Here is a 13,542-nt window from a genome sequence, read left to right as displayed (position 1 = left end):
TGGCTTTGTTTACCTACTTAAGCTTCAGCAATGGCGGGCGTCCCTCCCCCAGCCTCGCTGCTGCCTTGCAGTTAGATCTCAGACTGCTGTGCTAGCAGTGAGGGAGGCTCCACGGGTGTGGAACCCTCTGGACCAGGTATGGAACATAATCTCCTGGTGTGCCGTTTACTAAGACCCTTGGTAAAGTGCAGTATTAGGGTGGGAGTTACCCGAATTTCCATGTGTTATGTCTCAGTTTCCCTTGGCTAGGAAAAGGAATTCCCTTCCCCCTTGCGCTTCCCAGGTGAGGTGATGCCTTGCCCTGGTTTGGCTCTCGGTCGTTGGTCTGCACCCACTGACCAGCACCAACTGTCCGACACGCCCCAGTGAGATGAACCCAGTACCTCAGTTGAAAATGCAGAAATCACCCATCTTCTGTGTGGCTCACACTGGGAGCTAGAGGCTGGAGCTGTTCCTATTCAGCCATCTTGGGTGCCCCCCACCCCCCCACAATAAGTACTTATTGAATCCCTATGTGAGAAATACTGCTGTTGACCAAAATCAACTTCCTCCTCCTGGGCACAGCTATATGTTTTTCCACCTTCTCTGCAATTAGGTGTAGTCATGTGACTTGACTGTAAAATGATATAACTGAAATGGGGAGACCCACTGTGTGACCTTGAAAACCATTTAATATGGCAAAGTGGCCAATCTCCTGGTCATGAGTAACTATAGACCAGTGTGCCCTCCACTCCCACCTACCAACATGGAACAATTAGTGAGCAGAAATTAAACTTCTATTTTACTAAGCAGTTAAGTACTCAGATCTATTTATTATTGTAGCCTAGCTATATCAATTAGGATAAGCTAGGTTACAATTTGGTTTCTTAAAAACCCAGCAGTTTAAACCACAAATGTTTCTTACTCATATTACTTCATCATTGAATGTTGTCTGAGGAATATTCTCCAATATTGTACTCACTTTGTTACCCTCTCTCTGGGACCCAGACTAATGGAGCAGCCACTGTCTGCATTATTACTGGTCAGCCTGATACAGAGAAAAGAGTCCTGGAGAGTCTTACATCAGCCATTGAACAATCAGCCAGAGAGTCACACACGTCATTCCTCACTCACAACTCATTGGACAAATTTGGTCATATGGCCCTAATCAAGGACAGAAAGTACAATCTTACTGTGCATTCAGAGTATCATTAAAGACCACCACACCAGTCTAACTGGTCTAAAATAGCCTATTATGTGTTAGACTGTATGCTAGATGTTGGCATTTAAAGATCAATATGTCATGGCCCCAAATTTATAATTTTACAATACATTGTATTGTTTTGTTTTTTCTAACCTTGTGGGTGGATACCATCCAAATTTGTTGATTTTTCTATAATATTTTTGAAACAGAGTATGTGTATTATTAACTCATTTATTCCCTCATAATATGTATTATCTCCGTTTACTACATACGCCTCTCTAGAAACTGTGGAAGATACAATTATAAAGTTGGCATGGATCCTTCCCTCAAAGAACTCAGAATATAGGAAATGGTTTGTTCTCATACCTCCAACCTATCTCTATTAAATATCTCCTGGGCCATTTTCTCAATAAAACCGAGGCAGACTTCATTTTGTTGCTTTGCTCTTACCATGTGGGAGTTGAGGATTAAGCTGGCAGAATGGGGCCTTTCCTGCCCATGGCACAGAGACAACTTTCCTGCTGAGCCTCTACCATTTGGTTCTTAGGCCCTTGGCTTGTCTTGAGGTCCCATGAACCAGTCCACACATGACATGGGCCTCCACCAATACACCAGAGAAACAAAAAGCAGGGCAAGGGCTGAGAACCATGTATTTTGCTCAAACTCATCCGTCTTCAGGTGCCAAGGCTCTATTTATCTTGGAAAACTTTGTTTACTTGCAAATTTCTTTGAAAGGTAATAAAGCAATGGTTTTAAAATTGTCTTCTACAAGTGCCAAAGGATTAACAGGAAGGTGTTCCAGAGATGCCTCAAGCAAGAAGCTCCACACCTTCTACCTCAGTTTTGGCCAAAGCAGCTTTATTACTGACCGATTTATGTATTGGAATTGTACATATGATTCTATTGTTAGAAAGGTTTCATTACTTTAAAAGATTAGATGATCTAATGAATTATTATTTCAAAACATTGCTGGGAGCCCAAGAGAATTAACACAGTCACCTCCCTCACAGATCCCAGACCATGAGATCTGGAAGGGATTCTGAATCATACAGCCTCTTTGGAGTGAGTAATTCACTAGGACATTAGGAAAGTGCACAAAATCTCATAGACTGTACCCCATCCCCTCAAGGCCCTGAGTTCCCTAAAGGAAACTTTTAGCCCTTTGCTTTGCACACAGTCAAAGATATAAGAGTGACTGTAGAATGAGCAAAGGAATAACTTGGGATTAGCTTTTTGTATAATGCATATAAAAATCAAAGCTCAGAACGATGAAGATTTTGGGCCAAGGTCATACAGGACAAGCAATGGCAAAGTTAGGAGAAAACTCTAGGACTTTTTACACTGGATTGTGCCCCATTAACTCCTCAACAGCAATAAAAATGTCCAAAGTCAGCCGGGCACGGTGGCTCACACCTGTAATCCCAGCACTTTGGGAGGCTGAGGCAGGCAGATCACGAGGTCAGGAGATTGAGACCATCCTGGCTAACACAGTGAAACCCCAACTCTACTAAAAATACCAAAAAAAAAAAAAAAAAAGCTGGATGTGGTGGCGGGCACCTGTAGTCCCAGCTACTCAGGAGGCTGAAGCAGGAGAATGGCATGAACTTGGGAGGTGGAGCTTGCAGTGAGCTGAGATCATGCCACTGCACTCTAGTCTGGGCAACAGAGTGAGACTCCATCTCAAAAAAAAAAAAAAAAAAAAAATGTCCAGAGTCAACCTCTCACTTCCTAACCTTTGCTCTGTCTCCAAACTCAACCTAATGATGTAACACAGAGACAGTGCAATTTCCAATTCAAATGATCAATGGCTTTTTCTTTCTATTTCCATTAGTAAAAGATTTGAAAGAAGCCCCCCTCTTTTTTTGTCCTCCCTTCATTCCTCTAGCTCCCACAAGGGCAGGGGAGATGCTGTCCAGCAGCAGTTATCTGTGGGTGTTGCTGAGCTGAGGACAGAGGACAGTTTAAAGAAGACGAGCCTTGCTAGGGTGAGGCTGTTCCAGTTTCTCCTTCCTTTGTGCCTTGCCTTTTTTTTTTTTTTTTTTTTTTTTTTTGCATCACTGATGTTATTTATGGAATGCCAGCATGTTTCTTTTTTTAATTAAAAAGAGGAAATATCGAGTCTCATATAAGAACAAGAGTGATGACTCAATAGGGCTGCTCAGTGCCAAACGACTTCCTGTAATCGTATGTGCAACAGTGTTTCTTACAGAAGCAGGCTTTGGGGCTCCTGGTGACATTGCACCCGGGCTGCCCACCTGCCCAAGTGGCTCATTCCTAACAGCCCGGATGTCTCACACATTTAGTCATAAACTCTGGCCTGGTGAAACCAAGCTTCCCAATCTTGCTGATCTGTAAGCAGGGAGGGGGGATAAGCTAGCAGGGATAATGTAATTTTTGGTTGACTCTTCTTTCAGGTAAAATATTAGGTTTTTCAGGCATTGTAACATATCAGATGATTATTATTTTTAATAATATAAATCACCTTGAAACATATCTATTTTAATTTCTTCCTGTTACTGGGAGGGAAACTAAGACCTAAGTCAATTTGGAGAGTATCTGACCATCTACTATGTGGAAAGGATTGTGCTCAGCCTCTGTGGGCCAAATGACCTTTCAAGGTCCACAACATATGGGTGAGAAACAGAATTAATTGCTAAATATCCTCATTCCCAGGCAAATCTTCCTTCCACCATATGAATCTAAAGTTTGGGTTATTGTCAGAACTATCTTGCCAGTCTAGAAATTCTAGACTGATATGTGAATGAGTATGTGTGTGTGAATGTGTGTGTGTGTGTGTGTGTGTGTGTGTTAGCTGTGTGCCTGTAGCTAGGAGAGGTATATTGCAATCCAAACTAGAAACAGTAGACATAGGAGGCAGCATGTCAGAACTAGAAGACATGCCCTTTGGATTTATAGAAACCTAGTTGTCAATTTTGGTCCTTCCAACTACCGTGTAACCATGGCTCAGTTTCAAATCATGTTGAGCCTTCCTTTTGTTCTATAAAAATATACAGTAAAATAGATTTGATGTTTACCTAAAAAGAGTATATGCAAAGTATATTAAGCATGCTTTTTGTTTTCTTATGCTTTGACATCTTGGGGACTTGCTGGTCCTGGAGGGATTGTTCCCTAACCCATGACTTTAATCCAGTCACCTCTATTCTGTTAGGCTCTCACATTTCTGGCTACTATTTCTCTTCTAATCTCCCTGGGGCCAGATACCAGACTAATAGGAACAGTCCTTCACCCCCAGAACCTATTAAAATTATTCAGATGGGCCAATCCTAAGCCTCCTTATCCTGCCTCACATATTTCTTCCCACTGAAACCACATTAAAGGCTTTTGCCCATGTTTTCCCTTCATTCCCTCTGCCTCCTGAGCTACCTTGGTGCCTTCCTGTATGTCCCCTTCCCCACCCATCCACACCTCTTAATGTGGCATGCGCCTTCCTCGGCATCTGTGAGTAGCAAACTCTTTCCACTGGTAGTCATCTCCTGATCTGTTGATGTCACCATACCTGAATGATAACCTGTATTCAAAAGCAGAGTACTGACAAAGCACTTCATACTTAAAGGTTCTCAAATTCTTCCACATAACCTAATGTATTAATAACTGCCTATGTGTGAAGTCTTTGAGTATACAGATATGAATAATACCTACTTTATTCTTTCAAGGGAGTACTGAAAATAGCATCCTATCAGAAGTGTGGGTGGGGTATGGAAATGTTTCTATGACAGATCGAGGACAGTAGAGACATCAAATGACCTGCTACAGGACACACACCAATTCAGAGTTTTCTGACCACCAGCCCAGGATTTGGCTTTCAGTGGGATCTATTGCTTCTTTGAGTAAGACTTTGGGTTTTGACCTTGGCCTGTCTGCAGCCAAAAGCATGCTTGGTTGCCCCAGAAACAGTCCCTGTTAGCCTCCACCTGCTCTCTGAGGGTTTGTTCAGGTGGTACTTAGACAAAATATTCATTTCTTCTTTGGCCTCCATTCTACATTCCATATTTATTTATTTTCAATAAACAGTTTCAGATTCCTCATTTTTCCCCCTAAAGCTTACAAATAAATTTTTCTGTCTTGCCTTTCTTGCTGCATTTACATAAAAGCCACGCTGAAAAATTTATAGCAGTAATGGAAATCTTGGGGAAAACAAAATGCTCTGAGAACAAATGGCTGCTTTAACCCTTTGCTAAAGAACAGTGCCACAGGGCAGACAATTGTATGGGGAATAAACATACCTGAAGATCCCCAGCTTACCTATAAAATACCAATAATGGAATCAATTGGAGGAGGGGTTCTTATAATTTTACTAATCAAATTCTTTAAGTCTATATTCTCTTCTTATAGAAATAAAAGTGAATTTAATTGCTAAGTTTTGAAGCAGTTGTGTAAATTCTATGAAAGTTTACTGTTTGAAAATATTGGCAGGGTAGAGTATAGCTTGAAGTAAAATATGACTTCATAGAAAGTCTGAATAGCAATATTTTACAAGGATTATAACTTAACCACTTGAAAATATATTGCATACAAAAGAAAAGACAATAATTCCTCCTATTATCCAATACACATTTAATGAGCATCTACTATGTGTTTGTACCTTGGGATAGAGAGAATTCAGTGCACTGTTTGCCTCCCAGGAATATCCAGCTTGGTGTTCATTAATAGACAATTGCTACTAATAAGCCAAATAAGTTAGTAAAAATAGGTTTTTATCATATAATGTAGCATAAACATGAAAATACTTGAGCACATGAGAATTAATTTCTAAATGCCTGTAAGTAAAATTTTTAATTTACAGCCTGTTTAGTTTATAACAGTTTCATATTTTAGGCTGAATCCTCATTCATTGAGAGACATGATTCAAACCTTTGTAGTCAATCCAATGACACACATGTAAACTACCATGACGGAATTGCCGCAAGTCCATGTTAGGAAAGATGGACTCATTTAGGCTTTGCTGACAGCCCTGGCATTGTTACATCCAGGCCCTAAGAAGGAACATAAGCAGTCTCTGTCATTTAGTCACTTAAAGCATCCTTTTCTTTGGGCAAATGGAATGGGTAGATGTGAAGAGTTTTAAACTCTGAAAGAGATATGAAATAAAGGCTTCTAGCTCCTAGGCCAAAAATTATCAGATTGTTAACAAAAGAAAAATTGCTGATGCTTAGGACTTTCCAGCTTAGTTGCCTCAATCTTCCATCTTTTCCTCTGCACTTCCCCACTCAATACCCCAACTTTTAACTCTGTGTTCGATATAATCTGACAAATTATCTGCCCTCACTGGAGATAGTTGCTGGCATCTAATGTGCTGTGTGTATAGGGTGGGGCAGGATTTGGATGCTGTCCTTCCTCTTCCACTGTTCAGATGAATTCAGACTTTACCTGGAGGCCTCAGTTGGGGATCAACTTCAGTTTGTACTAAGGGGCAGGCCAGTTAGGCAGCTACCCAGGCAACAAGTGTATCAGGCACACTGTCACACTCCTAGAAATGTTACCAGATGCATAAATGGCATTTAACAGAATACTTGTCTGGTACAGTATCAAATGTGGTTGGAAGAAAGATGACAAGATGCCTGGAATGAGCATAGACACGAACAACAGACAGTTGACACACAGCCTCTAAGAAGAAGGGATGCACATGACGACAGAACTTTTCTTTCGCTTGGTGAATTTCTCAAGTTTGCAACCAGGACTGAATTGTCCTGGATGATAGGAAAACACATTGATTGATGTATTTGGTTCAACTTCTTCACACTCTCCAGTCCAGCATGCAGATTTTCCTCTGTGTAAATGCTGAACAAATATTTTAAAATATTAGCCCCTGTGTTTTAATCTACCCCAACCATATAATTGAACACTTGGAGGCACGGTTCTATTTTAGTGTCCTCAAATCACATGGATTTGACCTTATAACAACCACAACAGCAGCAAAATAATGACTATTATCTGTTGACCTCTTTCTTGGTCCCATACAAAGCAATTTGGGGCATAGATTCTGGGCTCAAAATGCCTGAGTTTAAATCTCAGCCCTGTTGTTTACTGATTGAATAAATTTGATCAAATTACTTAACCTCTATGTACCTCAGTTTTCTTATCTTTAAAGGGGAGATAATAGTACATACCTCATAAGATTGTTGTAAGTATTAACTGAATCAGTACATGTAGAGTGTTCAGAATGTTCGTGGCATGCAATATGACTGCTTACTATTATTTGCTGTTACTATTTTATATATTCCACACAATAACCCTGAAAGGGAAGTACTATCCCCATTACATGGTTTAAAATCTAAAGGCCGTGAAAGTTAAACAATTGGTTCAAGATCCAATTGCTGATAAGTGACACAGTCAGGATTTCATGGGCCATGCCCAGGGCTCCCACTGCCCCGCACAGGCTCAGGACACTGCTCCCTGCATCCCAGCCACTCTAGATCCAGCTGTGGCTCAAAGGGACCCAGGTACAGCTCGGGCTGTTGCTTCAGAGGGTGCAAGTCTTAAGCCTTGGTGGCTTCACGTGGTGTTAAGCCTGCAGTTGCACACAGTGCAAGTGTTGAGGCTTGGGAGTCTCCACCTGGATTTCAGAGGATGTATGGAAAAGCCTGCTGTAGAGGCAGAGACCTAATGGAGAACCACTGCTGGGGCACTGCAGAGGGGAAATGTGGGGTTGGAGACCTTACATAGAGTCCCCTCTCGGGCACTGCCTTGTAAAGCTGTGAGAAGAGGGCCACCAGACCCCAGAATGGTATATCCACCAAGAGCTCCCCAACAGGCTCCCAACTGTATCCTCCTTTTTAGTGGAGGCTCTTAGGATATGCTGAATCTGCACCTGGAAAAGCTGAAGGCACCCAATGGCAGTCCATGAGAGTAGCCACAGGAGCTGGACTCTGCAAAGCCACAGGGGCGAAGCTGTCCAAGGCCTTAAGAGCCCTCCTCTTGCACCAGTGTGCCCTGGATGTGAGACATGGAGCCAAAGGGGATTGTTTTGTAGCTTTAAGATTTAATGACTGCCATGCTGGGTTTTGGATTTGCATGGAGCCTGTATCCCATTCCTTTTGGCTGATTTCTCCCTTTTGGAATGGGAGTGTTTACCTGATGCCAGTACCTCCATTGTATCTTGGAAGTAACTAACTTGTTTTTGATTTATAGGCTCATAGGTGGATGGGACTTACCTTGTCTCAGATGAAACTTTGAACTTGGACATTTGAGTTAATGCTAGAATGAGTTAAGGTGTTGAGGGGTTGTTGGAAAGGCATGATTTTATTGTGCAGTGGGAGGAGGACATGAGATTTGTAGGGTACCAGGGTGAAATGATATGGTTTGCCTCTGTATCTCCAGCAAACGTGTATAATTGTAATTACCAGGGTTGGAGGTGGGGCCTAGTGGGAAGTGATTGGATCATGGAGGTGGATTTTCCTTAATGGTTTATTACCATCCCCTTGGTGATATTCTTGTGATAGTGAGTGAGTTATCACAAGATCTTGTCTTTTGGCGGGGCACGGTGGCTCACGCTTGTAATCCCAGCACTTTGGGAGGCCAAGGCAAGCGGATCACGAGGTCAGGAGATGGAGACCATCCTGGTTAACATGGTGAAACCCCGTCTCTACTAAACAAAATACAAAAAATTAGCTGGACGTGGTGGCGGGCGCCTGTAGTCCCAGCTACTCCGGAGACTGAGGCAGGAGAATGGTGTGAACCCAGGAGGCGGAGCTTGCCATGAGCTGCAATCGCGCCACCGCACTCCAGCCTGGGCGACAGAGGGAGACTCTGTCTCAAAAAACAAACAAAAAAAAGATCTTGTCCTTTAAAGGTGTGTGGCACCTCCTCCTTCTCTCTCTCTCTTTCTCCTGTTCTCTCTCCCTGCTCTGTCCATGTGAAGTTCTCGCTCCTTCTTTGCCTTCCACCATGATTATGTTTCTTGAAGCCTTCCCAGTAGCGGAGCAGATGCCAGTACCATGCTTGCTGTACAGCTTGCAGAAGCATGAGCCAATTAAACCTCTTTTATTATGAATTACCCAATCTCAGGTATTCCTTCATAGCAGCAGGATAATGAACTAATACATGAGTCAACAATGATCTCATGGACAGCTGGTTAGCTCAGTTGGTTAGAGCTGATAACAATGGTGCTGATAACAATGACCTCATTTCTCAGCGCCCACAAACTGCTGGGATATAAGCTGTATCAATCCTCAACTGTCCCAGCCTCAGTCTGGTGCTTTTCAAGAAATCTGTCCTTGAAGCCTCAGTCCCACTTGGTCCTGGGCCATGCATTGAGAGCCATGCCCATGGGAGTAGCCTTCAGAAACAACTGGTATTTTAAGTCCATTTTTTCATTGTTTTGGGATGGATTTAGTTTTCTAGTCTAGTAGTAATTGCAACATTTCCTTTATGTATCTAACTCATTCTTATTTCAGTGACCTTTGGCTTTGGTCTCTGTCCCACCCGTCAGTGCCTATAGTGGCTTCTGAACAGACTGGGCCCCTGCTCATCTCTCTCCCTGAGGCATGGGTATACTTTTCTGGCCTCCACCCTCCTTTGCAGAGACCTGCACTCAGCCCCTTTCCTTGACTTATCTGCTTACTCCTCTTGTACCTGACCCCTTCCTGACTTCACCTGCCTCATTCCCTCTTCACCCAAGCCATGGCGTATGTTCCCTTGGAAGCACCATTCTGTTTCATCACTATCCCTTTGAGTATTTCATTACCCTGGAATGTACTTTCCAACTTGTCTACCTGATTACTTCTAATTGTCCTTGAAATTATCATCAAGGAAGTCTTCCTGTAGGAAGTCTTCTCATATTGGGGTGGATGTTCCTCCCCTCTGCCTCCACTGTAGTTTTATATTAGATCACACTTGTGTTTTTAGCATGTCTATCTTCCCTAGCAAGCTGTGAGCTTCTTCAGGTTGAGACAGTGTCTTTTCATACCATTGGTCTATAGCACAGTGCCTCAAGATATTAAGCGCTCAAAGAAGGACTGCTACTGAATGGCCCTTATGCTAAGAACCAGCATCTCTTTAAAGCCTTGAATTAGACCTGCTTTAACAGACAATGGGCCCCAGTTGGACTTTACCAGCACTAACTGAGGTTGTTTTAGAGATCCAAGATCCTCTCAAAGACCACCTCTGCCACTGTAGTCAATTGTTCTCTGATTTTGAGCAAAATCCCAACAGGCTCCCAACTCTATCCTCCTTCTTGGTGGAGGCTCTTAGGATATGCTGAAGTGGGTTCGTGATACATTTGACAAATTGAGACATTTAGGAAATGAAACTCCTTGATCTAGCTGAATGCACTCAGCTAACAATAAACTAATTCATTGTAATCTTCTAAACCCAGAAATGGGTCTTATTTTTATTGTTATTATTAGCAATAACAGTGCTTCATAGTTTCAAAAAGTACTTTCTCATTTATTATGTCAGTTAAGCATCACATTAACCCTGGTAGGGGGTTATTAGTATTATTCTATTCTCTCTCTCTTTTATTCCAGAAAAGTACCATGGTGAAAGATCATAGTACCACAATTAGAAGGGCTTAGGTTGGGATCTCACCTCTGTAAATTACCTGCTGTTTGTCTTTGGGCAAGTCAGTTAACTTCCTTGAGATGCAGAATTCTTAAGTAGCAGGATATTTAAACAACACCAAATTGAAACACTATTTGACTCCATCATTTAAACTTTAGGGATATTTCAAATCTTGCCATAAAATTGAAATGGAAAAGAAATAATGCTAATGAAAATGGGAAAAATTACAAATGATTAAATTGTGCAATATGGAACATTGATTAAGGAATTAAATTGGCTTAATGGAGTTCACTGTAAAAAATACTTTCTCCACAAAAATTTATTGATGTTAGCATAATTCTGATTAAAATATTTGTATTTGAAATATACTTGGGGGTCAACATGGGGTTGAAATGGTGAGCACAAATAGCCTGGTCCCTGTTGATCATAACAGGAACTATAATAACTCTTATTGAGCACTATTTCAAAAGCTTTGCATGCAGTATCATTTAATCACCAAAAAGGCCAGGGGGTAAGGCTCTCATATGGCCCCATTTTACAGAGATGGAGCCAGATCTGGCACTTACTGAATATTACATTCACCACGATCACTACCCTCATGCTTATCTCAATGCCTCCATGCTATGACATTTAATGGTTTCTCAACTCTGTCAGAATAAAATCCAAACTCTTGACCAGGGTCTATAAGGCTTCTTCTCTTCTGTCCTCTTGCTGCTTTATTATTTTTTTCTCACACTTCCTTATGTTCATGCACACTCATATCTCGTGGCTCCTGTACACAAGCATATATCTGCCTTATGCCCTTTTTAGATCTACCTATGGAATGTTCTTTTCCTAGATAAGTGCATAGTTACTTCTATCTTCAGTTCATTACTCAAGTGCCCCCTCCCAGGGAGGGATTTCTTGGCAACCATTTCTTAAATAACTGCCCCCACCTTGTCATTCTATATTTACTTATGCTGCTTTTTCCCTCTTCTTCAGACATAGGTAAAATTATGTTTTTATATTTATTTATTGTCTGTCTTCTCTACTGGACTATAATCACTACAAGGAAGGGAATGATCTTCATTTTATTCATTGTTTGATCTCTAATGTCTAGGACAGTGCCACATAGTAGGTGCTCAGTAAGTACTTAAAGGAATAAAGAGATAAATAAATGTGAGGTCTTTGTACACAAACACATTTCTAAGTGCTTAAGTTCTCTGCTTCCCATTTCAGTGACTTGCCCAAGAGCCCCAGTCAGGAGGTCCCTGAGGGGCAGGTACCAAAAAGCAAGTGTTCCTGTCCGCTCAGCTTTGTCTTTCATGGCACTTCCCATGCTCTCTGCCATCCATGAAGAGGCTCTTGACCCAAATCCTGTCCTCATGCCAGTCAGTATACTTCCCTTTAGCTCAAATCCTGCCATCCTGAAAGTGACACAGTATAATGCCTACAGACAAAACACCCGGTCACTCCTGTGAAAGTCCTTTCCAGTGCCATTGTGTTTTATTAGCAGATTTGTACGTTTAGATTATGGGCAATTTCTGAGGGTTTGAAGAATGTGTAAACAGCCTACACCTCTAGGGGGAAGACTGGGAAAGCAGCAGGTGAAGGCTGGCTCCCAGTGGGCCTGTGAGTAACCTTGGTCCACATGCTGGCTGTTTGCTGCTTTACAGATTGCCCATCTCACTCCTATTGACAGACGTGCAGCCTCATGAATGTAGTATGTTCAGTCTCCCAGGCAGAAATTGATCTCAGCTGAATAATCAGGAAATTGGATTTATATTACTGGCAAAAGAAGCCACCTTTTCTCTTCAGATTAAACAAAAAAAAAAAAAAAAGGAGACAACAAACAAGGTATGTCAATGTGCCAGGAGAGGCATGAGGGCACAAGAGAAGGGAAAAAAACAAAATCAAATATCGATTGAAAGCAAAGAAAAATGCTGAAAATGGTCAAAAAGCCTTTATTCTTCTGAGCAGCGCAAAACATAAGAATTTTTAGAAAATGAATAGCCTGGAGTTGAAGGGGAAACGGTATGGTGGAATTGAAATGTAGTCTAGTGATCTTTATTTTAGATTTTGTGACATTTATTTTACAAGTGAAATTCTAAAGGAGAGTATGGAGGAGATGATCTAAACAAAGATCTCCTAAATCAACACAAGACATGGAATCCATGCTTTGCATGGGATTTTGACTTTTAAGTTCATAGCCTCAGACAGTATCTTTAACAGGTCCCTTTAGACTTGGCTCAGAAGCTGTATTTTAAACATGGATTGGTTTCAGATTGATCATCTTCACATCTTTTGGAACAATTTTCAGTTTCTCAGGCATCCATCAATACTTTGTATCACAAACCAGCCACTGGGTGGGGTAAAGTGCAGAAAAACTAAAATGAAAGGAAAAGAGGAATAGTCTAAGGCAGTCCAGGAAGCAAGAATGGATATGAGGGAGTGACACCAGAGTTAACCAAAAGGGTATCAGGAAAGGAGGAACTAAAAATGCATTGGGCGGGAGTGTATTTAGAGACATGCATGAAAATCAAGGAAGGCAATCCTGCATGAGATAACGAGGTGACAGGAAGGAAAGACTTAAGGAGGAGTATTAGGTGGTCCATCTGAGTGGAATATGTACGGTCCTGCACATCTAGATTTCTTTTGGTATTTTGAAACTTTTGAAAATAAACAATGGGATACATGTAATCAGTTGTTTTTTTTCAGAGCTTCTTTTAAGAGGTTTTAAGGATATCATGCATATCTTCTATACATGATACAGTTCATTTTTAAAAACCTGATTCAATATGAAACCTTAGCTATCTCATGTAAATATATCATTTAATCATTTATTTTGTATATCTCCCCTT

The sequence above is a fragment of the Piliocolobus tephrosceles genome, chromosome 1, assembly GCF_002776525.5.
Source record: "Piliocolobus tephrosceles isolate RC106 chromosome 1, ASM277652v3, whole genome shotgun sequence".
Lineage (NCBI taxonomy): Eukaryota > Metazoa > Chordata > Mammalia > Primates > Cercopithecidae > Piliocolobus > Piliocolobus tephrosceles.
The sequence above is the reverse complement of the archived record's forward strand: the minus strand, read 5'-3'. Positions refer to the sequence as shown.